This window comes from Lemur catta, chromosome 5 (genome assembly GCF_020740605.2).
Source record: "Lemur catta isolate mLemCat1 chromosome 5, mLemCat1.pri, whole genome shotgun sequence".
Classification (NCBI taxonomy): Eukaryota; Metazoa; Chordata; class Mammalia; order Primates; family Lemuridae; genus Lemur; species Lemur catta.
Window position 1 is genome coordinate 14,047,501 of NC_059132.1, and position 23,156 is coordinate 14,070,656.

A 23,156-nucleotide genomic window follows, 5' to 3' on the forward strand; every position below is an offset into this window, starting at 1 on the left:
CATCCTATGAGTCTCCCCTCTGGTCTCTGTCTGTCGATCTTCACCCAGAGGCAGCTCGAGAAGCAGCTGTGTGTGTTCCGTGTATTGTGTTCCCATAGCCACACTGCAGAGACTTGTCCTCTATGGGATTTAGCGTCCCCTGGATGAGCCCTACATGAGATTTTTTTTTTTTCAGAAGGTGTTAAGGGAAAGCTTTGCTGCAAATTATTTTCTCTCTTATAATAAATATTAGGCAACTGATGCTCCCCGATCCCCACTTGGGCTGCTGGGAAGTGCAGAATTAAAAATGATGAGAAGATAAATAACTTCAGCTGAAAACCCAATCTCTGCATCTGTCAAGGGACGTGTGCTGAAGCCCCTGGTGCGGAGACACTCACGGCCCGAGGGGAAGGTGGAGGGGCCAGTCAAGGGCGAAGGAGGAAGAGGATGTCGGGGGAGAGCCCAGGCATCCTCAGAGTTATTTTCTCAAAGCCTTGACTTTCTTCTGGAACTTACAACTTTCTTCCTCTAGATTTTGGCTATCGCAGACCATCCCACAGCCAGCCAACCCCGAAGCATGTGAGCCATCCCGGCCAAGATCAGCAGAGCCACCTGGATGACACACAGCTGGCTTCGGACGCATGAACGAGCCAGCTAAGACCAGTAGACCCGCTCAGCTGACCTGTAAGCTCGTGAGCAATAATAAACGCTTATTGTTTTAAGCCACTGAGTATAAGGATGGCTTGTATAGACCAACAGCTGATACACTCTTCCTGCAGTGCTCGGGTACACAGTACGTGCTACATAAAGGCCTGTTTTGTGGGTGAGACAGTCTCATGGCGTGGAATTGAGGACCTTCACTATTGTGTGGCTTTCGTGTATGTCCTGGCTGACTTCAAAGTTGAAGGAGGGAATCTAGCTCCAAGAAGAGTGTGTCCACCAGTGGGTCCAGGCGACCTGACTACAGTCCCAAACTGCTGCCTGTCTGTCTACGTGGGTCACGTCTATTCTAGGCCCTCAGTTTCCCCATCTACAAAGTGAAGGGGAGGGCTGGGCTTGGATAGGGGGCAGCCAGAACCTTAGCCACCAAACCATCAAGCCACCATCAAGCAAGGACACTGCTACTGCCGTAGCCACCCCCTGTTAGATGTCACAGATGACCTCACTACTGTCCTGCACTGGCCACCAGGGGCTGGCACCAGAAGTGAGATGTTTTTGTTACTCTGGCTGCTTCTACCAGGGTGGTCTCTCCGTTGTCCCTCTTCTTGGTGTCAGCAGCTCCCACCGGACAGCATGGAGCGATGGCTGGTGGTGCCGGCCACGCGCCCTGCGAGGGAGCTGGGGGGAACGAGGGTCTGGTCTTCCCAGCTTTGGTAGAGGGAGGTGGGCCCTGCCTTTCACTAAGATTCGTACAATCCGAGTTCTCCAAACACAGGAAGGAGGCTCAGACGCTGGGCACCTGAACGTAGGAAGAAAAATGTCTACTACACAAAATCCTTCATAACGTTGTCTGAGACAATGCTTTGAAAGGGAGTCTGTGAGGTTCGACGGGGGCTTGGCGGACCAGGTGCTCAGCAAACCTTGTGACTTTTCAGCGGCCGCGTGGACTCTCCTGGAACTGAGCAAAGACAGGGCTTACCCAAATCAGCTGGGCCTTTCCCCACCCCCACCCCCATGGCCACTAGACAAGGCTCCGGGTCCAGGCTCTGGAAACATGGGGGCTGTGCGTCTCTCGGGGGTGCCCAGCAACTGGACAGAGCAACAGGCCAGCTTGATGAGATGACTGCAAAAGCCAGAAACTCTCAGTTACTGGGAAATCAGCTGGAGAACTTCATGGGCAGGCAGAACTGCGGCAGCAGCTCGTGGAAAGGATCCCCCTTGGTAATCAAAGCCGTGCGACCCGCGAGCCAGGTCACCTGGCAGACCTCGGCGAGCCCTGGTATGTTCCGGGCCCCGAGTGCAAATGCAGACCTCTGCCCTGGCTTCAAGCCAGGGAACATTCAGCTTCTTTCCTGGCATCGTTTTCTCCAACCACATTCACCAATCCTCCTCCCTTCCCTCATCCAGAGTACAGCACTGCACAGGGTGCCCACGTGATCGGAGTCTGCTGTCCCGAGTGTAGAAGCGGGTCAATGTGCACACTAGCTGGGGTTGTCATATAAGGTTGGACACATCTTTGGGGGGGGTGAGTCACAGGTCCCTTTGAGAATCTGATGAAAACTGTTGATCCCCTTTCTAGGGAAAAAGGAGCACATGCCCAAGCCATCTTGTGTATAATTTTATGGACCTACTGAAGTTCATCCGTGGAAATCTCAAGGGCCAGGGTGCAAAAAGCCTTGTAGGAGATGTTAAGGAATCCAAGACTTTCTCAGAGTGCAGTTAGGGTACTATCACACGTAGAAATTCCTTTCAGCTCCGTGTAAGAGAGACTCAGAATAGGCCTGGTTTAAGCAGGTGTAGATTTATTTTTCTTTCTTGTAAACAAATCCAAGGTAGGCAGTTCACTGCTAGCTGATATCCACAATGTTGTTAACAACCCAGGCCCTTTCCCATGTCTCAGCTTTAACTGTCCTTAGTTCTAATACCTGTTTCCATCCTGAGACTACCTGCATGGTCCCTAGATGGCCACTGCTGCTCCAGCCATCATATTAGCATTCCAGTCAGGAAGAAAGAGGAACAGGGATGGAAAAGGCCCCCAAGGCCTCCCAGTTGAGTCAACCCCTTTGTAAATGTGCTTTCCTGGAAGTCCCACCCAGTGACTCCCACCCCCATGTCTTCGGGCAAACTAAAATCAGGGTTATTTTCCTAAGGGAGAGGAGGAGAATGGATTTCGGGCAGTTGGTGGGCTGTCTCCTCTGACAGAGGGAGAGTTAGAAGCCGGTGGAGACTGAGAAGGGTAAGAAGCAACAGGAGGTGGGTGGGGGAGGGGGGGTCGGGGAGGGGGCAAGGGGCCTGAGTCCGAGTGGGGGCTGCAGAGGAGAAGTCGATGTAGGGTGGGAACAATAGCACTCGATGAGGGATAAGGAGGGAGGCGTTGGGAATCCATCCTTGTTTCTTGTGTGGGTGGGGAGCCCATGCCAGAGCCAACTGGGGGCAAGAAGTCTTTGGGGGACTGGAGGGAGGATGACAACTTTAGGCAGGGCTGGATGGAGACCGAGGGGCCCTGGTCACTGACCAGACGACAGTGCGCTCCTAGGAAGCCTCCCCTGCCAGGAAGTCCTACAGCATTCTGACTTCCCTGAGACCACTTAGATGATTTTAAAAAATTAGCTTTACTGAGCTATAACTTACCTACAATAAGTGTACATTTCAATGAGTTTTGAAAAATGTGCACACCTTTTGTGTAACCACCACCCCCGTCAAGATACAGAGTATTTCTGTTGTTGTAGAAATTTCCCTCATCCGCTGTGCACGCAGTTCCTACCTCCCCTACTGATCCGATTTCTATCACTATAATCAATTTTGCCTGTCTTAGAACTTCAAGTAAATAGAATTATCCAGAAAATATTACTTTGTGTCTGGTTTCTTTTACTCAGCATCGTATTTCTGAGATTCATCAAGTTGTGAATATCGGTAGTGTGTTTATCTTTGTTTCCAGATAGGACTCCACTCCTATTATGAAAAGACTCTTATGAACATTTGTGTATAAGCCCTTTGAGAATATATATTTTCATTTCTGTTAGGTGAATACCTAGAATTGAAATGGCTTGATCATGAAATAAGTATATATTTAATTTTTAAAGAAACTGCCAAATTGCTTTCCAAAGCAGTTGCACCATTCTCTTTTTCTACCAGCTGTGCATGAACAGCTCACTTGCTCCACGTTCTCACCAACACTTAGTGTGGTCAGACTTTTTCTTTCCCCCCTAAGATTTTAGCCTTTTCAGCAGGTATGAAGTAGTGTCTCACTGTGGTTTAAATGTGTATTTCCTTGATGACCAAAAAATGTTGAACATCTTTATATATGCTTATTGGAGATTCATATATCCTCTTTTGAGAAGCAAAGTCTTTCGCCCATTTTAAACAATTGAGTTATTTGTCTTCTTATTACCAAGTTGTAGAAATTCTTTTAAATTCTGGATACAAGGTCCTTTGTCAGATCATTGTTTTGAGAATAACTTCTCCCAGTCTGTAATTTGCCTCTTAATTTTCTTAATGGGATCTTTTGAAGAGAAGATTTAAATTTTGATAAAGTCAAGTTATAGGTTTTTTGTTATGTTTCATGGTTTTTGTCCTATCTAAGAAATCTTCATTTATTCCAAGTTTGTAAAGATTTTCTCCAATGTCTTACTCTAGACATTAAAATTTTTTAGCTTTTATAAGAGTTATATTTTATGCATGGTGTGAGGTAAGGGTCAGAGTTTACCTTTATCCTCCTAGCCATCTATCTAGTCACCCTGGCATGAATGTAAACATTTTTTTTTTTTTGCACACATAAATGTTTGTTTTTTTTTTTTTTTAAATAACGGTGTACTTAAATACTTTTCCTTTCTCTTATTTTTTGGTCCCTCTGCCTTGCTGGACGCTTGCTGCATCCGCCTGGATTCTGATTTGCAGGTGTTGGCCTTGCCTTGCTGTGGGAGAGCCAGGTGGAGGTATCCATCCATCTGCGGATGGGACGGCGCTCCAGAGAAAAGGCCAAGCTTCCGATACAGAACTGGGAGATACATCGACAATGGCCGTAGTCACACGTGTGTCAGATCTTCAGGAAACCACACCTGGGGTCTTTCTGGCTTCTGCAGCCCTCCTTCCTTCCCTGGCCTCCTCTGCCCACGGGCAGCAGCAATTTCCCACTATTGCCTTTCTGGGGGCCTTACAGTTCCTTGCTGGCTCCCACACTCTTATAAACAGTCCCCTTCTGAAACTCTCTGCTAACACCCCTTTGCCTGTGCCATCTGTTCTTCCTGAGACCCTGAATGATGCACTGATTACGGATATTTTCAAATACCCAGTTTATTAAAATGCAACGTACCATGGTATCCTCCCTCATGTCGGGTACCCAGACACACACCTGACAGACATTCACCCAGCTCATGCAGCACGTTCAACCTAGCTAAAGCCGCAGACTTCCTTACAAAGCCCAGATGCACAAACACAGAGCGGGGTCTGCTGCAGAATGTGGTAGCTACTCCTGAGCTCCTTCACGGAAGGAGGCCCGGTGTTTCCATGGCGCACTAGACTGTGCTCCCCAAGGGCAGAAAGTGTTTCTGTTTGCTCACCCTTGGCTCCCCGGCAGCTGGAAGAGCACCTGGTGCGTAGTGCACTGTAAACCCTGACACAGTGGAAACACCGTGGCGTCGAGCACCGTCCGCAAACCTCCCTGCTCCCCAGCAGCTCAGGATGGCGCCCCCAGCATTCCGTGGGTAGAACACATAAGGACAATCTGGTGAGAGCATTCGGCAGTTCCAGGACTGTGGAACTGTCGTTTTGCTTTCACTTTGCCAACTCTGAACATATCAAGGAATTTCTAGTCACTTGCTCAAGGCCACATTGGTCTTGCATAAGCCTCGGGACGGCCTTCGGGGTTCCAGGTGAGCCCGAGTCAGGGTGAAAAGGCAGGGTTGGTGGACAGCGGGACACGGGGGAGAGCGGAACCCGCCCTCTCAGGCCGCAGCGTGGCCACCACCTGCCTTTCCTTCTGGCGTGTGGGCTACTGCCCCCGACCTGCTTCAGATCCTGTCTCGCCACTTCCTAGATGTGTGGCCCTGGGCTCGTGTCCCCGAACAGCCCAGGTAATTCCAGCTCCGACAGGAGCTGAGCAGGACCATGGAATTCGGGGCACGGCCAGGAAATGCCTTCTCCTGGTCCTGCCTGAGTGTGTCCCCAGCACGTGTTACCTTCATTCTTCAGGCCACACAGGTTGGCTGCCTCGGGGCCAGGTCTCATCTGCTCTCTTATTCGGTGTCACCTTCCCAGCCACAGTTCCCTTGGTTGGATCACAGGCGAACTCCTGAGCCCATCAGTGTGGCCACGAGGTGCAACACACCAACTAGCTCAGGCCTGGGCCGTGCCCCCCACCTCTGAGGCTGGCGCAGAGCCTCACCCAGACTGCGCGGGCTTGAGCGGGGTGGCCTGGAGCCTCCTCTCCCACGTCCACACAAGAGACAAGGGGGACGGATGCTGGGGAGGAAGTGGCAGAAGCCTCCCAGAGGTTGCTTTAAGCCCTCCACCATTGATGTTTTAGAGAACAGGAACAGGTGGTATGAAAACCCTGGGTTCAAATCCTGCTTCTGCCACTCGCTTGCATGGACTCAGGCAAGTCCACCCACTGCGGCCTCGACTGCCCGACTTCTACAGCGGAAAACATACTTCACCACTCAGAATCTGTGTGTGCAAATGAGCAAGCATGTAAAAGGCCCTGTTTGGCACCCAGGCCACTGGCAAGCACTAAATGGTAGCAATAATTATTATAATTGTTATCATTCCCTGGCTTGGGCCTCTGGGAGTCCAGAGATGCCCAAGGACCAGCTGCAGATCATTAGGCTTCATGTGGCTGACATCTGGGCTCAGAGCAGCAAGCGCTGAGGATGTGTCCCAGTCACCCAGACCACAGGGACACGGCTTGACAGGGGCTCAGGCCATAGTTCACACTGTTAAGCATCCGCATAAGTGTGGGGAGGGGCAGGCTCTCTCCAGCTAGGCGTCCTGCACCTTGCTTAGTGAAAGCCTGTTAACAATCCTATGTAAATGCACACTGGAGGGGTTAGAGTGTCTGGGTGATTGGGACGAGGAAGCAGGAGGAGGCCTAGGAAACTGAGCAGTCAGGAGAAGGGCCGGTGAGATAAGATCAAGGGCACCTATTCAGCCCTTCCTGCTGGTCAGGGCTTTCCTGCTTTACATCTGTGTGGAGGCGGCCAGATGTCTCCTAGTAACCATTCTCCCTTCTTGCATGTAGGCTCAGAACTCCTGATTTTAAGTTGAGCACGTCATTGTCCACAATAAAGGCAGCACACCCCACCCTCTTCTTTTAGCTAGGTAGAAACATACTCTGGCAATGGGATGTGAGCGAAAGAGAAGTGTACAATTTCATTATCACATCTTTGACAGGAAAATGTGTCCCTTTCCCTCTACGTGCAGGCGGGAATGCAAACGTGGTGAGCCACCTTGGACCACGTGGACAGAACAATACCCTAAGGACAGCAGATCAATAAGAGGGAAGGCATCTAGGGTCCCGGCACCTTGGAGCCTCCATATCAGCCCTGGATTGCTTATGCCTGGATTCTTATGTGAGAGACAAATGGATCTCCATATTGTTTGACATGAAAGTCTCTACATTGTTTAACGTGAGTTCTGTTGCTGAGAAAGAGACCCTGAGCAATACGTTATGCATTTTTATAAAAATGTGCTCCCATCCTTGGCTGAGATGAGAGAAACAAGGCTCAGAAATGTTTAACAACTTGCCTGAAGTGCATCAGTCAGTATAATGCTAGCCGCTGTAACAAACAGACCCAATACTAAGCATACAGAGTCTTCAACACTACGAAGCTTATTTCTTGCTCACTTAGCAGTAGTGGGTAGATGGAAAATCAGTGGGGCAGCCTCTTCTCTTCAGTTGTCTGAGACCCAGGATAATGGAGAGGCTTCCGTCCTCAATGCAGAAATTCCACAGTTGTCCTGGGGGCACCTCCATTCCAGCCAGTCAGGGAGAAGGAGCATGGGGAAAGGGAGGCGCGTTTCTGGACTAATCTGGAGGTGGCACACCTGCTTTCTCACATTTCACTGGCTAGACTCAGTCACACGGCCAAAGCTAACTGCAAGAGATCTGGGGAATGTCGTCTGGTGTGTGCTCAGGAGGAAAAGGAAACACTTTTGCAGAAGAGCCAGCCAATTTCTGCCACGCTGGGGTCACTCAGCTCAAGTTGCAGAAGGTGAACTGGTCAACCTGGCTCTGAAGCTCAGTATGTCTTTTTCTCTCTGTTGACTCCCAGTTTTGAAGCAAAGATTTTGTTTGATGTCTGTGGTGGTCTTGTCTTTTGTCAATGTGGCCAGGCGATAGACTCCAGTTACTCAATCAAAGAGTAGTCTACGTGTTGCTGTGAAAGTATTTTTACAGATGTGACTGATGTCCCTATCAGCTGCCGTCAAGTAAGGGAGATTATCCCAGATCTTCTAGGTGGGCCCGATTCAATCAGTTGAAAGGTCTTAAGAGCAAGACTGGGGTTTCTCTGAAGAAGAACTTCTGCCCGTGGACAGCAGCTTCAGCCTGTCCCCGAGGGCTCCTGGCTGCCCCTGCAGACGGCCTGCCTGTGGGTGCCAGACTTGCTGGCCACCCCCAACAGCTGCATAAGCCAATTCCAGTCCTCACGTCCCACCAATGTTCACTGATGTGTGCAGCACGTTTTTACTGAGCACTTACTACAGACCAGTCGCTGTGCAGCAAATGAATCACACATGGTTTCTGAACTCATGAAACAATGGAAGAGACAGGTTTTAATTAAAGAATCAGACAAGGAAATAGACACCTCAGGATAAGTACTATGACAGAAAAGTTCAGAGGACTATGAGGAGGCCTGATGTCATCTGAAGGGTCACGGATGGCTCCCTGATGAGTGACATTTGGAACCAAGCTCTAAAGGAGTGCATCAGCTAAGGAGTGTGGGCACGGCCTAGGAAGGTGTTCCAGGAGGGTGCACAGCCTGGGAAAAGGACTGGAGGAGGGAGGGAATGGCAGGCTTGAGGATGGAGATTGGGTTAGTGGGACCCAGAGCCAGACAGCAGGACAGTGGGGCAAGGAGAGGCAGGCCGGGAGTGGGCTGGGCAGGGCCTTACAGAGATCTGGGCTGTGGAGGCAGAAAGGATGCGAGAGCCCCCCGTGGGTGCAGGGAGGGCAGCTAGGCTCTCCCAGCGTCCCTAGGTCTTTCCTCTTATAAAGCAAGCAGCTGCTATAGCAAGCCTAGGGTCGTGGGCTTTCCCCCCCAGATATCCTTGTCTCTCCATCTCCCTTCTACCTGCAAGCTACCTGTTTGGCTGTCAAAGTCCTCTTGAATGCCACCGCATCAGGGCATCCTGCCCTCCTGAGTGGACTCAGCCAGCTGTCCCGTGTCCCTGCAGCCCTTCCTGCCTCCATCAGAGCACCCTTCCCACCATGTCTCAATTACTGGCCATGTGCTTGTCCTTCTCACTAGGCTGTGAGCTCCTTGAAGGGGAACAGGGTCCCTCAGGATCAAGCCCAGGGCAAGTGTGTTGACAGAGTAAGTGAGTTACTGTTACCGGACCTCTCCCAAGGGTATTTTCATTACATTTCATATAATGTAAATGATATACAAACATAAATATAAGATATAAACATATAAAATATAAGTAAACACATAATTATTATCAGAAACCTATACATAGGAAAAAAATGCTGGAAAAATATATGAAAACACGAACAGATGTCTAAGTGCTAAGCACTATCAGTGGTATTTTTGCTCTTCCTATTTTTAATGCATTTTCTTTTTTATTTAATGCATTTTCTTTTTTATTTAATACATTTTCTTTCAATAAGTATATGTTATTTGAACAAGTAAAGCAAACTATTTGTGCCACCAAAGTTGTATTTGGTGATACAGTGCTTGTATATGATTTAGACACTGTGAATAAAAAGAAATCAGTTCTATGGCAAAAAGTGATTTTTTGATGGACTTACCTAAAATCTTTCTTTCACAGGCAAAACCATCTCACACAACAGGGAAGAAGATTAGCTATTTTCCAATTTTTAAAAATGCATCTACAAAACAGAAACTCACCAATTAAAGGATGAACATTTTTAAGAAAGCATAAAAGGTATGGCGGATATATTGCACACTTGGTAAACACTCGTTGGGAATAGAAATTATTTTTTAGACCACAGATTTCTTCCTTGGGTCCACACACCAGAGAGTCTGTGATATGGACTTTTATATGGGGCTACAGAGTTTTATAGAGACACTATGAGTATGAAATTTTATGCACATATTTTGAGTTTGGATCTATTTCGGGGGAAGGAGGGTCTATAGTGTTTATCAGATTTGCAATAGGACCTGTCACCCCAAAAAGGTTAAGAGTCACTGCTTCAGATAGAGGTAACAGCACAATAGCTGACATTCTTCATTTATTCATTTTACAAATACACATTTTTGGCCTGCTGTGTGCCAGGCACTGGGAGGTGGTGGTGACCCCACACTGTCCCTTGCTCTCTTAAGGGCTGGGATGTCACGTACTCGAGCTGGATCCTCAGACCAGCCTGCCAGGTACACACCATCCCCGATGCGGACCCTGAGGTCTAGCAAGGTTTGCTAGCTTCCTCAGGGCCCCCCGTCTCTTGTTTCCTGGACGCTCACAATGCGCTGCACCTGCGCTTTGCAACACCCAGGCTCCAGGCATGCGGCTGCGCACTTGACACACGGCTCGTTCCCCGGGAGACAAATGCGCTGTGCGCAGAAACGCAGGGGACAGTGAAGACTTAGTACAAGTAAAAAATGTAAAATATCTCGTTTATTTTTTTATGTTGATTACTTGTTGAAATGACTTACTTTTGATCTATTGAGTTAACTAATATATGTTATTAAAATTAATTTTATTTGTTTCCATTCTGTAAAGGTGGCTATAGAAGACTCAGGATTTCATATGGGGCTGGCATTCTACTTCTATTGGATGGTGCCGTGCCGGGCACTCGGGTCCAGTGGTGAGAAAAACAGTTCTTAGTTTGGGCACAACTCTTAAAAAAAATCCCAAAAAGGCTAAGGGTAGACAAAAAAAGAAAAAAATGCACTTAAAGGCATAGAGGATGTGAATCTCAGGTGGGCAAGAATAAGCGTGTCCCATTTTCTTCTGACCAGCTTTCAAAGTGATCTGAAGGCTCATCCTGATGGCCCAGCAGGAGACTCAACGTCGGTCAGGACTGAGCCTCCCCCATCCCTGGGAGAGCTCATCAGTCACCCCCAGTTCACACTGGCTGCCAAGGGGACACCTCGTCCCTGGGCTGCATGTTCTCCTTATGGAGATGGAGTCTTCTCCATCAGTCTCACCCCAGTCTGTAGGGTCAGACCACTCAGCCACCTCTGGGGTCCCACCTTCTCCTGGGGCACTACTGCTGGACATGGGGGGCTGATTCCCCACTCTCCCTGCACTCAGAGACAACCTGTTCCCTACTCTCTGCCGCCTCACCCCTTTCTGCACCCACCCAAACACACGTCTACGCCTCTCGGACACTGGTCTTCATCTCTTAGCTGGCAGAGGCTAGAGGTCAGCGGCACACGGCATGAGGGCTGAATCTTGCCTAACAACAGGTTTTGTCTGGCAGATACAGCATTTGGTTTTTACTTTGACTTTGATGCTAACATTTTAAAGTCATGAGCTCTTTTTTTTAGTTTTTATTTATTTACTTATTTATTTTAATGGACAAATAAAAATTGTATATGTTTATGGTGTAGGACATGATGTTTCAATACATATATATACTGTGCAATGGCTAAATCAAGCTAATGAACATATGTCTTACCTCACATACTTATTTTTTTTTTATGGTGAGAACACTTAAAATCTATCCTGTTAGCAATTTCCAAAGTCATGAACTTTCACACAATATCTCACACTTCCAACTTCTCTTGAAACGTTAGAAGGTCTGGTGACCCCGGGCCTCTGTTCTTATGGCAACGAATGGCTGGAGTGAGTAGCTCCATGAAAGCTGTATGAAAGGGTCCATTTCATTCCTTTTAGTGACTGCGTAGTTTTCTACCATACGTGTGACCTTGTATCCTTTCCGGATTGGAAATAAACTAAATTTTGGATGATTTTGAGAAACAGAGTGAGGACTAACGTGAGGCAAGTGAGATGCCTTGATCACGACATTTAAGGAGGCACAGCTCCAAGTGCAAGCCCCTCCTGCAATTCTGCACCTTAGGTGCCTCACTAACTATGCCCTAGTCCCAACCCTACTGGGGCTATTTTCTTCCAGTACGTCCCTCAGTCCTCCACCAGCGTGGTCAGTGTTTGTGCAGTTAAGGCACATACAAAAAGAGGCCTTGCCTCTGAGGTCTTTGCTGGGCTTGGGGGACAGGAGATTGCAGTGAGCTCTGAGGTGCGAGTGGGAAAAGACAGTGTAGACATTGTCAGGGTAGGAACTCTGAAGAAATTTGGTTGTAGAAGGGAGAGAGAGATTGGGGGGCAGGTAGGTGGATGTAGGGTGAGGAAGGTTTTGGTTTCATTTTAAGTCGAGAGGTGAGACACTGGAATGGGTTTACAGTCTGAGGAGGAGGACCTCACGGCATGGAAGAGGGTGGGAGGGAAACGCTGGTCCGTGTGCTGACCGCAGGCCGGGCGCTGTGTGGAGGGCTGCATTCCGGCTCCTCCTCCACGCTTCCCAGCTGGCCGTGGGCATTGGCTCAGAGGAGAGGGTCACCGTACCCCGACCCCGCAGACAGGGCAACCAGGCTTGGAAAGGCGGAATGGCTTGCAGAAGATCACGAGGGGAGACCTTCCTTCAGAACACTGCGTTCGAGGGTTGGGGAGCTCTGGTGGCAGCAGGCGTGCCTGGCACGCACATCTGTGCTGTGCTGCCTGGGCAGCCAGCCAGAAGGGGGCTGAGCAGGGTGGAGAGCACGGTGACGGTGACGTTAGGCCGGGTTCAGACAGGGCCTCCTCGGGTTCCCCAGCCCCCTCTCGAATGAGGCCTTCGGGGGGTGGCAGGGGTGGTTTTCTGCCTGCCCAGCCAGCGTTGAGTCCTGCCAAGTGGCAGGAAGCTCTGAGTGGATGCCTTTTGGGCCTTTCATCCCCCCCCTTCCCCCAGCCCCAAGAACTCCAATACAAATATTTGTATAGTTATAAAAATTGGATTACAGGAATAATCTGTTTCCATACCAGCAGGACCACATTGCTGCATGCTCGTATAATAATTACGTGACGTTGCTTGTGAACAGTCACATTGCAATTACGCAGCAATGCCCACTCTGGGGACCTGTGCTGTCCTCTGTGATGCTACGTAGCCCAGGAGGGGCTGAGTGCAGAAGCCGAGCCATGGCGACCTGGCTTCCCTCATGTGGCCAGTTTTGTGGCAGAGCTGGGGTTAAACTCAGGTCCGTCTCAGCTCAAAGGCAGGAGCTCAAAGAGAAGGAATGAAGATTCACACGTGGACAAGAGGCAGCCTGCCTCTCCCGCTGAGACCGGCACCCAGAAGGAAAGGCTGGGTGTGCCTGCAGGGACAGTGTCATGGGCCAGTGTGTGAACGGAGAAGGCAGAAGTTAAGGGAGGCTGCAAACGCTTCTTTTCTCAAGGAAGCAGGAGGTAGGAACACTTGCTGAGAGCAGGAGGGAACTGGCAAGACTGGGGGTCTGAAATAAGAGTCAAATGTTGAGGACAGCTGTGTCGGGCTGGGGTAGGGCACCACCAGCGAACCAGCGTGGTACAGGGGACCATCGAAGATCAGGTTGAGTTTGGGGACCATGGAGTTGAAGTGATGCCAGTATGTCTGCTGTGGTTTTTCCTAGCAGCTTTCTGACCCCGGCAGTGATCCAGGGTTGGGGCTTTGCTAGGTGGGGGCAGTGGAAGGACCACCACAAGGGAATTACATACATGGGTGAAGGATTCATGCAAGTGAGCAATCGTAGGTTTAAGGTGTTGTACTAATCAGATCTTTTTCCGTCGTACGTGACAAAACCCCAACTTTCGCTGATTTAAGTAGACTGGCTTACACATCCAGCAAGCCCACGGATGTCATAGTTTCAGGTATAGCTGGATCCAGGGGTTTAAACAATGTCATCCAGGCACCATCTTTATCTCTGGGCTCTGCTTTCCTGTGTCGGCTTCGCTTTCAGACAGTCTCTCCCTTTGCGGTGTCCATCTTTGCCCCCAGCAGCTCCAAGTCTACAACCAGTGAGTTTAGTGGCTCCAGCTGAAAGGCAGCTTCACTTTCCGAGAGTTCCAGGAAATGTCATACAAGATTTACCCACAGTGGCCCAACTCAGGTCACGTGTCCATTGCTGAGCCAATGCCCACAGGTCTGGGTGTGTGCTCGCCCCGACAGCCAGCTCCACTTGGAACCAGAGGGTGCAGGTGTCCTCTGCATGTGGGGAGCAGAGGAAGAGGGGACACAAGGAGGGAGGTGGGGACCTGTGTGGCAGGTGTGAGGGAGGGAGCGAGCAGGAAGGGCTCTGCTGTGGGCGGAGAGTTGTTTGGGATGGCGCTGAACAAAGCTTGCCCTCAGGGTAGACGTCAGGATGGATGTGAGGAGGAGCTTAGGGGTGTGGAGCTGTCAGGGGTCTTGGCTGCAAGCAGCAACAATTTCCTTTGTCCTAAGCAAAAGAATCCTCATTAGCAGGACTTTGAGGACTCCCAGGATTGACAGGAGGCTGGAGAGCTAGGACTGGACTGAGTGGTAGCCCAGGCTGCCACAGAGTCGAGGCGGCAGGGACACACGGCAGAAATAGACCAGTGCCCTGGTGCGGCCACCGCTGCAGTGAGTGTGCCCTGTGGCCACCCTCGTGTGCTTAAGTCGCAAGCTCCACATTGGAACTCACAGATACAATCACCCTACTGCTGGGTCTAAGTCACGTGTCTGCCCCTTAGGAGAGGGAGGGAGCCCACACCTCCCTCCCAGGAAACACCTGCGGGAGCGCAGCGGGCAGAAGGAGAGGCAGGCCGAGTGCCGGAAGCGAGTGACCATGTCCGTGTGAGGGGGGGTGAGGTGCTGCCGCTGACCCACTCTGGGCATGCGTTCTCATGACAACCCTGTGGGCTGCGTATTACTGCTTGCAGAGGGGGAAACTGAGCCTCCAGCGGGTTGCAGAGCTGCGATTCCAAACCCAGGCCTGCCAGTGTCCAAGGCCCTGTTTCTTCCCCCTGCCCTGCCCTGGTGGTGGCAGAGTCCACCTGGACCTCGCAAGGTGCAGGCTGGTCCCTGACATTTGAGTCACCGTACCCAAATACCACAGCCCTGCAGATGCCTGGGGATGGTGTCCCCTGCACAACCCCAGGGCACTATCTCTGCGGGAGTCCTGAGGGAAGGAGGGCAAGTTACGTCCCCACCCTTCTCAGCTGCAGTGTTTGGCTGTTTGTTTTGCTGCATGTTATTCTGATGTCCCCTAAAAGCAGTAAACATGCCAGGGCGTGTTGAGTCCACTCTGGGAGACGGGTCTGAGTGCCCGGGGTGTGGGCAGGGCATTAATGACCCAGGCGCCAGGGCCAGGCCCAATCCGGGCTCCGAGGCTCCTTACACAAGACCCCTCCCGCCCCAAGCCCGGGGCAGGGTCTGGGACTAGACACTTCCTGACGGGCGGGAGCCGCTTCCCGCACCCTGTCGCGGGTTCTGGGGGAGCTGGCCTCTTGCTTTGTGTACTCCTGGAGGAGGGAAAACTTCCTGTTTGTGAAGGAAAAAAGCCCTCCACACGGCTCGGCTCGACGGCCCTGGGACATCAAAGTGTTCTTGCAAAACAGCACCCTAATAGCTTAAGCATCAGTGAATCAGGGACAGATGGGTCCCATTTGCCATAAAGTACACACGGGTTTAAAAGTCCTGAGGAAAAATGCCAGGCAAAATATGTTTCAGGTTTTATTGAACCAAAAAACTCTCAGAAGATAGATTTTCGACAGTCACCAAACCCAGCGTACGTCCCGGCTGCCCAGGCCGATGCTCGGGAAGCTCAGTCCGAAGCCTGAGCCACTGCCCTCCATAGCAGAGACAAATTAAGTCAGATCTTGATGTAATTGAGATATAAAAGGCTTTTATGGGATCTTTTCTTTTATAGGAACACTTGAAGTGTGTCTGAGAAGAGCCCAGCTCACTTGCTGGTAGAATAGTAGGTGTGAACTTCAGACAGTGTGATCCGGGGGTATCAGAGGTGTTTGTCTTTCCCAGTTCTCTGGGGACATCGGGAAAGGAAGCTTGGATAAAGCTCCGAGGGCCTTTTTTCCCGACTTTAAAAACCTACCGAACGGGACAGAAGATGGAACGAAAGAGAGAAGGAAAGAGAGGAAGAAAGGAAGGAAAAGAAAGAAGGGAGCCAGGGAAGGAAGGAAAGGGAGGGAGGAAAAGAATGTTTTAACGTTTTCCTAGAACCGAAGTTTGCACATCAGGAAAATGGTGTGACGCTACAGTGTATCAGCAACGGAGCTGTTTTACGTTCTGCTTTGAGTTTTTCTCGTCGTATATTTCTCCCCGGTTTGCAGCCTTGCTTTGTGCGAAGTGCCATAAAGACAGGCTTTCCCGTTAACGCAGTCCGACTGGGTCGTATTTCAGGCTGTTACTCGCCGAGACATTATCCCGACGAGAATCCGTGTACTGCGGAGTGATCTGTCGGAGCCCGTTAGGGGGACAGATGAGAGGATTGGAATGGGGCCCGGGCTCCGTAATGAAACCTTAGCCCAGACAAGGGCCGAAGAGGGGGCTGTGGTTTGGGGGGTCTCGTGGAATGCATGTGGCTTTACTCCGATGGGCTCGAAACAGCTCAGTGCTGAAAGATGAACATTCCTGTCTTCTGGCCTCTGCTCCCCTCCACCCTTTGATAGGTGAACAGCTCTGGCCACCGATGCCTCGTGCATGAGAACACCAGATTTCCACTTGGCTTTATTTTTAGTTTTTTGATTGTGTGTGTGTGTGCGCGTTCTTGTCACTTTCAAGCAGAATATGGTATGTTATAAATAAAGCCCCACTTTCTCCCATTCTGATCACATACCATATGAGCCTGGGGCGGGGGTGGCGGGGGGCTTCTTGGGGGTGCCTATTCACACTGGTCCACAGGCATCCGAGATTTCCTTTTGAAAATCCCAAGGCCTGGCCCACACTGACATGAAGTTATTATGTACTTTTGTTGTACAACAAATTATCATCCTATACTGTTGCAGCAGGCACTTCTACGGAGAACGCAGGTTGTAGTAATTTTGTCATACAGAGTAATATGTCACATAGACCATTCTGGATTTAGACCAATATATACAGTTTCTGGCCTAAGCAGTAACACATGTTTGGAGGAGAGATCGTTTCATTTTACTGGAATGGACAGTAAGTAGAAACACATTCCAGATTTCTTTTTTTCTCTCCCCCCACCCCCCGCCCTGAAATTTGGCAGCCAGAGTCCTCCTTGCACTTGATCTCAGGTTTTCAGCTGCTTACGAACCCTGGTGCCCAGAGCGATACGATGCCCATGCGTTTAGCAACTGGTGACTAATGAAATTAAAAATTACTGCTCAACAGGTTTCCCAGAAACCCTCCAAGAGCTGTTTTCAACAAATGTAAATGGCACTCAAAATCTGCCCAATAATAGCCAAAGTTCAGAACTTTTCTGCAGCTAATTTTATGCTTTCGAAGTCTGGCTTTGTGGAAACCTTTTTTTTTTTTTGGATGAGTCTGAAAATTGCCTTGTGAGTGAATAAAAGATGGGCAGTGATGCCGGGGTGATGAGTGTACCCCAGACGCTGGACGTCCCACTTCAGAGATGCTCAGGTGCCTACCTGCCTGACTCCCAAGGGGACACTGTATGACTCAGCGCTTGGTCCGCAGAGTGGGGGGCAAGCGGCAGTGAAGTTGCTAGCTGGTGGCATTTGCTGCATTGACCCTGGGGTCAGGAACAGTGGTGACGGAGCTGGAGGAAGGAAGGGATTCACGTTGATTGGAAAACTATTTTGTACCTACTTCGTGCTTTGAACAAACTGGATTTCACTCAGATTCTCACAGTAATCCCCTCTCCCCCTCTCCTGGTGAGGAAACGGGTATTCAAGCCCACAGTTTCTCTGACCTGGAACCCAGGCCCTCTCCTCTCCAGTAGTGCGGGCTAAGAGTCCAGCGCACAGTAGGTCCTTGGCAATGCTTTATCTCCCACCTGGTTATATGTGTAGGCCCTATAGGATTATATGCTCTCTGGGTACAGGGACCCTGACTTTCCTGTAGGATCTTATTCCCCACTTTGGGCCTTGTAATGGTGGAGAGAGACCTGAAGTTTTCTAAAGAACAGTTGTTCTCAACTGGGGACGATTTTGTGGCAATATCTGGAGATTTTGATCCCCTCCTAGGGGAGGCGGTTTTATTGGCATCTAGAGGGTAGAGGTCAGGGATGCTGTTAGCACAGGACAGCCCCCCGCATTAAGAATCAGATGGCCCCAGATGTCACTAGTGCTGCCACCGAGAAACCCCGCTTTAGAAGAAAAGCTGTCAGGTCAAGTCTCATTCTAGTAAAAACAACCCCGAATGACTTGTTTTAAAGATTTTTTTTAAAAAAGAGCAATACATTCCAAACATGCAATATACTTGCTTAGAAAGTTAGAACCATGGCCTTCCAAACTTAGTGCATAACTAAAACAAATTAAGAATCATCAAGGGGTGTAAGCAGCAGAGAGAGACTTAAACTGGAACAAGAACTTCTTGAAGGCGTGGATTATGCTATGTTAATTCTGCATCTTCCGTGCATAGCACAAGTCTTAGCATGCAGTAGGTGCTTCATAAGTGCTTACTGCGTGTCTGATGGGTGAATAGAGCCTCTTCATAGATAATGTCATACTAAGTTATACCAGCCACTGAACTGCGGCATGTTCTGCTCTCCTGTTCTACAATATCCCAGGCTAGCCATTGATGGGGACCTCACTGCCCCACACAGAGAAGCTCATTCTGTTTCTGGACCACTGTGAGCATTAGAACGGGCGATGGCTTCTCCCTGTGCTTTCGAGCCCCTTTCCTTGGGAAGGGCTCACAGCTGCTGTTGAATGGCCCTTGGTTGGGGGAGGATATGGCCAGGGTGAACGGGTGTTTAATAGGGCCCCAGGCTGAGTCTGGTCACCTCTCAACTCCGAGGCCATTTCCTGAGCCTGGCATATGGGAGTTACTTACCCCCCTTGCTCCAAAAAAAGGGACCTTCATTGGAGGCCACTTCCCATCTTGGTGTCTCTGTCCACAGTGTTCTCCCGGCAGGAAAGCCCTTTCCCTCGGCTTGGCCACTCCTTCCTACCCACCACATCTTGGGGGCTACTGCCCACCTGAGCTCTGCTTCCTCTGAAACCAGGATTTCCCGAGGTCAGAGCTCAGTGGAAGAGGTGGCGCGGTGGATTTTGAAGCCAGCCATCCCTGGGGGCTAGTCCTGACTCTGTCACAGTGTCGCCCTGAGGCCACTGGGCCTTTGTTTTCTCATCTTTAGTATGAGAATATGATGCCTCTCTTCCAGGTCACCTCTAGGGGGAATGATTATAATATCACTAAGAGCTGTTATTTATTGAATGCTTGGCACACAGCTGGTTCACACACATTCTTTTTAATCTTTCTAGGGATGTGTTAAGTTTTCTTAACCCCATTTTATCTGCAAGGAAACTGAGGCCCAGAGACCAGTGACGTGCTCAAGCTCTGGCCACCAGGGAGTGGTTGGGAGGAGTCCGTGGCCAGGACTAAGTTTCTCCTGGAGTCCACACCAGTGCTCAGTGGGTGCTCGATCAGTTTATTCCTCCCACCCTGCCTACTTCAGCACTGAAAACGGTCTCGGCTTGCTCTTCAAGTATTTCAGCAGTCTCAGTGTCTCAAGTAGACTACGAGCCCGAGAAGCCACGAACTCCCCTTTCCTGTGACCAACGCTCCACTCAGGCACAAGGGAGGTGCTCAGATAACATTTGCTGACTTGAAAAAATATGGAAGGGCCATGTCTTGCCCCTCCTCTGTCTCTACACACACACACACACACACACACACACACACACACACACACACACTCGTGCACAGAGCTGTACCCGTGCATACACTGTGCACACACTGGACATGTTCACACACACTCACAGTCTCAAATTCACCGCACAGACACACACACTAACTCACAAGATGACACACAGACTCACAGACTAGCCATGTATTGAGCACACGCCTGTCACAGTCTCACACACACTCCCACGTGCAAACTCCCGGACTACACACACGCTCACACATAGTCACACGCAGACCCACACGACACACCCCCCCCCACGACACACACTCACACAGGTACTCATGAGCTCACAGGCTCACACACACTCCCCGCCCCTGGACACTGAGTCCTTGGTGAGTGGGGGTCCCGGGAGGGGTCCGACTGCTGGTTCCCATCCCGTCACAATCAGCCTGGGGACCACAGTGTCATTTGGAGACGCGGCGCTCAGGGGACGCGCTTTCTGCTGAGACCGTTCCTGGGCACGGACATTTCAAATGCGTTTGATTTCCAGCCTCGGTTGAAAGCAGGCCGTCCTGTACACGTCGCACACATTTTCGCTCCGGGAAGGCCTGTTTCTGGAGCCGTGGCCGCCACATGTGTGTGCCAGGGGCCGGGGCGGTGGAATGGCTTTTCCATGTGGGTAATTGTGGTCGTCAGGAAAGCGCCTCGCAGCAGTTTGCGCTTTCTCAGTTTCCCCAAGCCCCGCATCTGCGGTGCCAGGAAGGCACCCTCTCCGACAAGGTCCGAATCTGAAGGAAAGACAAGGAGAGAAAAGACAAAAGAAAAGAGAAGAGAAGAGAAGAAAAGACAAAGAAAGGAAAGAGAAGAGAGGGGGTAGGAAGGAGGAAAAAAGAGATGTCGACACACGCTCTGAAGGGGCCAAGGAATTCTGTTTACTCCTCGGTGATATTTCTGCCTTTTGTTGTGGCAAAGACCTGCCTTTTACTGCGTTGTTGAAACATCTTCAAAGTCTGGAAATCCGAGGGGCATTCCAATAAAAACCTCTGTTGAGCTGCAGCGGAGAGAACCCCAAATTCAAATCAGGTCTGAGCACTTGGCAGCAGGCGTGACTGGGTAGCAAAAGCCCAGCTCGGGGGCAGGAGGCCAAGGAGCCCTGTCCCGGTGACGGGAGAGCTGCACAGGGCACTCGAGGTGGAGGGCCAGCGAGCTGGAGGGTCTCTGGGAACACTGTGGGGCCACATGGAACCCTGGTCAAACCCTGTCTCCACCACGAATTCAGTGTGTTACCTTGGATCTACCACTCTGCCTCTCTGAGCCTCAGCTTTCTCACCTGTAAAATGGGTGTGTTTATGCACACATGCATGTGCGTGTGTGTAAATAACCATCTACAAAGCTAGTGTAGAGACAAAATGTGTAAAGTATTTGGCACATAGGAAGTGTTAACAGAGTTTAATTCCCCATCTCCTTGCTAATATGGACAAAGCCTGCTGTGCCTTGGGGCCTGCCTTCTCCACTCCAAGCTGAGTGTCCCACCATTTCTAGGAACAGGCACCTCCTGCTCCCTCCACCTCCCAAGACCAAGGAGGGCGAGTCTTGGGTCCCTCTGAGAGAGGGGGCCAGTCCTGTGTCCCGCTGCCTGGGTTAGCAGGTTCCTGCAATAGTCCAATGAGGGGGCTGGCACTGGCTCTCCCAGATGGAAACTCACAACGGAAGCAGCCAGGAGTGGGGGATGCCCTGGAAGTGAGGCCCCCACTTTGTGCCAAGCATGTCCCCATCATCTGTAGGCACTGCCCATCCCTGCCCTGATCAGATGATACATGGGCCCGTCCAGTCCAGCCATGCTGAGCCAGGGTGGCCCCATGGCCACAGTCAGACCTTGGGCAACCTTTGGCTTGAGCGGCTCCTTACGGTGCCCTGCGCTTATGAGGCCATTCGTTCATTCACTCATTCATTCTTCCAGCCTTCAGACTTGGAGCTCAGTAGGACCCAGCCTAGTGGAGAGACAGGCATGACACCCCAAAGAGACTGCTCACATGCTGGGCGAGCCCAGGAAGGGACCCTGACCCGGCCGGACAGGGGCTGAACAGGGCGGGAGTGGGCCTGGCCGTCTTCTCAGAGCAGGAGACCCCGGAACCAACTCATTTTTGTCCATGTCTCAAGACAACATACTTGCCTAGGCCTAAGGATTGGAAAATGCCCTTAAAACTGGGGTCAGGTGCCCGGTTCTTTAGATGTCCGTAAGACCAGGAGAGACGCTGAGGGGGAGGGGAGGGGGACGTCCAGTGTGAGTGTGCATGGGATGGAGGGGAATGGGACTGGGGGTCTTCCAAGGAGGTCTTGCCACCCCAGAGCCTTCTCCCCCCGGATGCCAGGCACTGCCCCGTGTGCTGGGCCCTGGGCAGGCAGGAAAAGCGCTCTGCCCTTTCTAAACGGGGAGAACAGTGACCGAGGCTCAGGGGCAGGAGCTGGGGGACGGGGGTCGCAGAACAACCTGGCTATCGGGCTGGGTGGAAGAGGTGAGTGGTCAAGGAAGGCTTTCTGAAGGAAGTGACCGTGAGGCTGGCCCTGGCAGGTGGAGGGGACGTCGGTCAGGCAAAGAGCAGCAGAGGGAATGCAGGGGCAGAGGGAGCTGCAGACAGGAACAGAGGAGAGACGCCCCGGAGCGGGGAGGGGCTGAAGCGATTCGTGCACTTGGCACCTATGGGGGGTGAAGGGACTGTGGGGCTGTGAGCCTTGGGGCAGGCTCCGCACTGGGCGGGCACGGGTGAGGCTCACCGGGTCTTCTGACCTTGCCCTGAGCTAAATCCTTCTCATCCAGGCCCTGCTCTGCTCCACGGTGGGCCTGCTCGTTGCAGACATGACCATCGTTTCTTCTGCTTAACTCCTCATAGATCCCCCTTGCCCCAGGGTAAGATCCGTTTCCCTACCTTGGCTCTCGAGGGTCCCCAGGAGTCTGAGGGGTGCCGGGGCAGTTGGCTTCAGGGCAGGTGGACTTCGGTTCCAGCTCCAGATGTCCTACTATTAGTTGACCTTGGAGAAAGCCTCAGCTTCCTCTTCTGTAATAGCACAGGAAATGAGATGATGCCGTGTCCCCCAAGTAGCTCCCCACAGGTGACAGCTCTGTGGCGACTGACAACTTCATGAGCCTTGTCACCCATCTCTTACCTGCTCATATCCTTTTCAGCCAGCACGTTGTAGGAACTGGAGAGCGTGGTGCTGTTCCATGCCTCCCTGCCTTTGCTCATACAGCCCCCTTCTTCCTGCAACACCCTCTCTGTGACTGGCCGCCCGACAGCCTACTCACCCTTCAAGACCCAGCTGAGGGGTCACTTCCTCTGAGAAGCCCTCTCTGATTTCCCTCCCCTTGTTGCTTCCTCCTCTGTGCTCCCCTGAATCACCATAAAGCCACTGCACTTTCTGAGGCCTGTCTCTCCTCCACGCCCGATCACCCGCTAGCTCAGGGTCAGGTCCTCTTACCTCTTGACCCCCCAGGGTCTGGCATGGAGCCTGACACCCAGCCAGTCTGACAGTGGAGAAGGCCCAGACTCATTCTGCACATTTACCCCAACTAGATTCCATTTGCATTTCTCTTTTCCTGTGGGTGCAGTG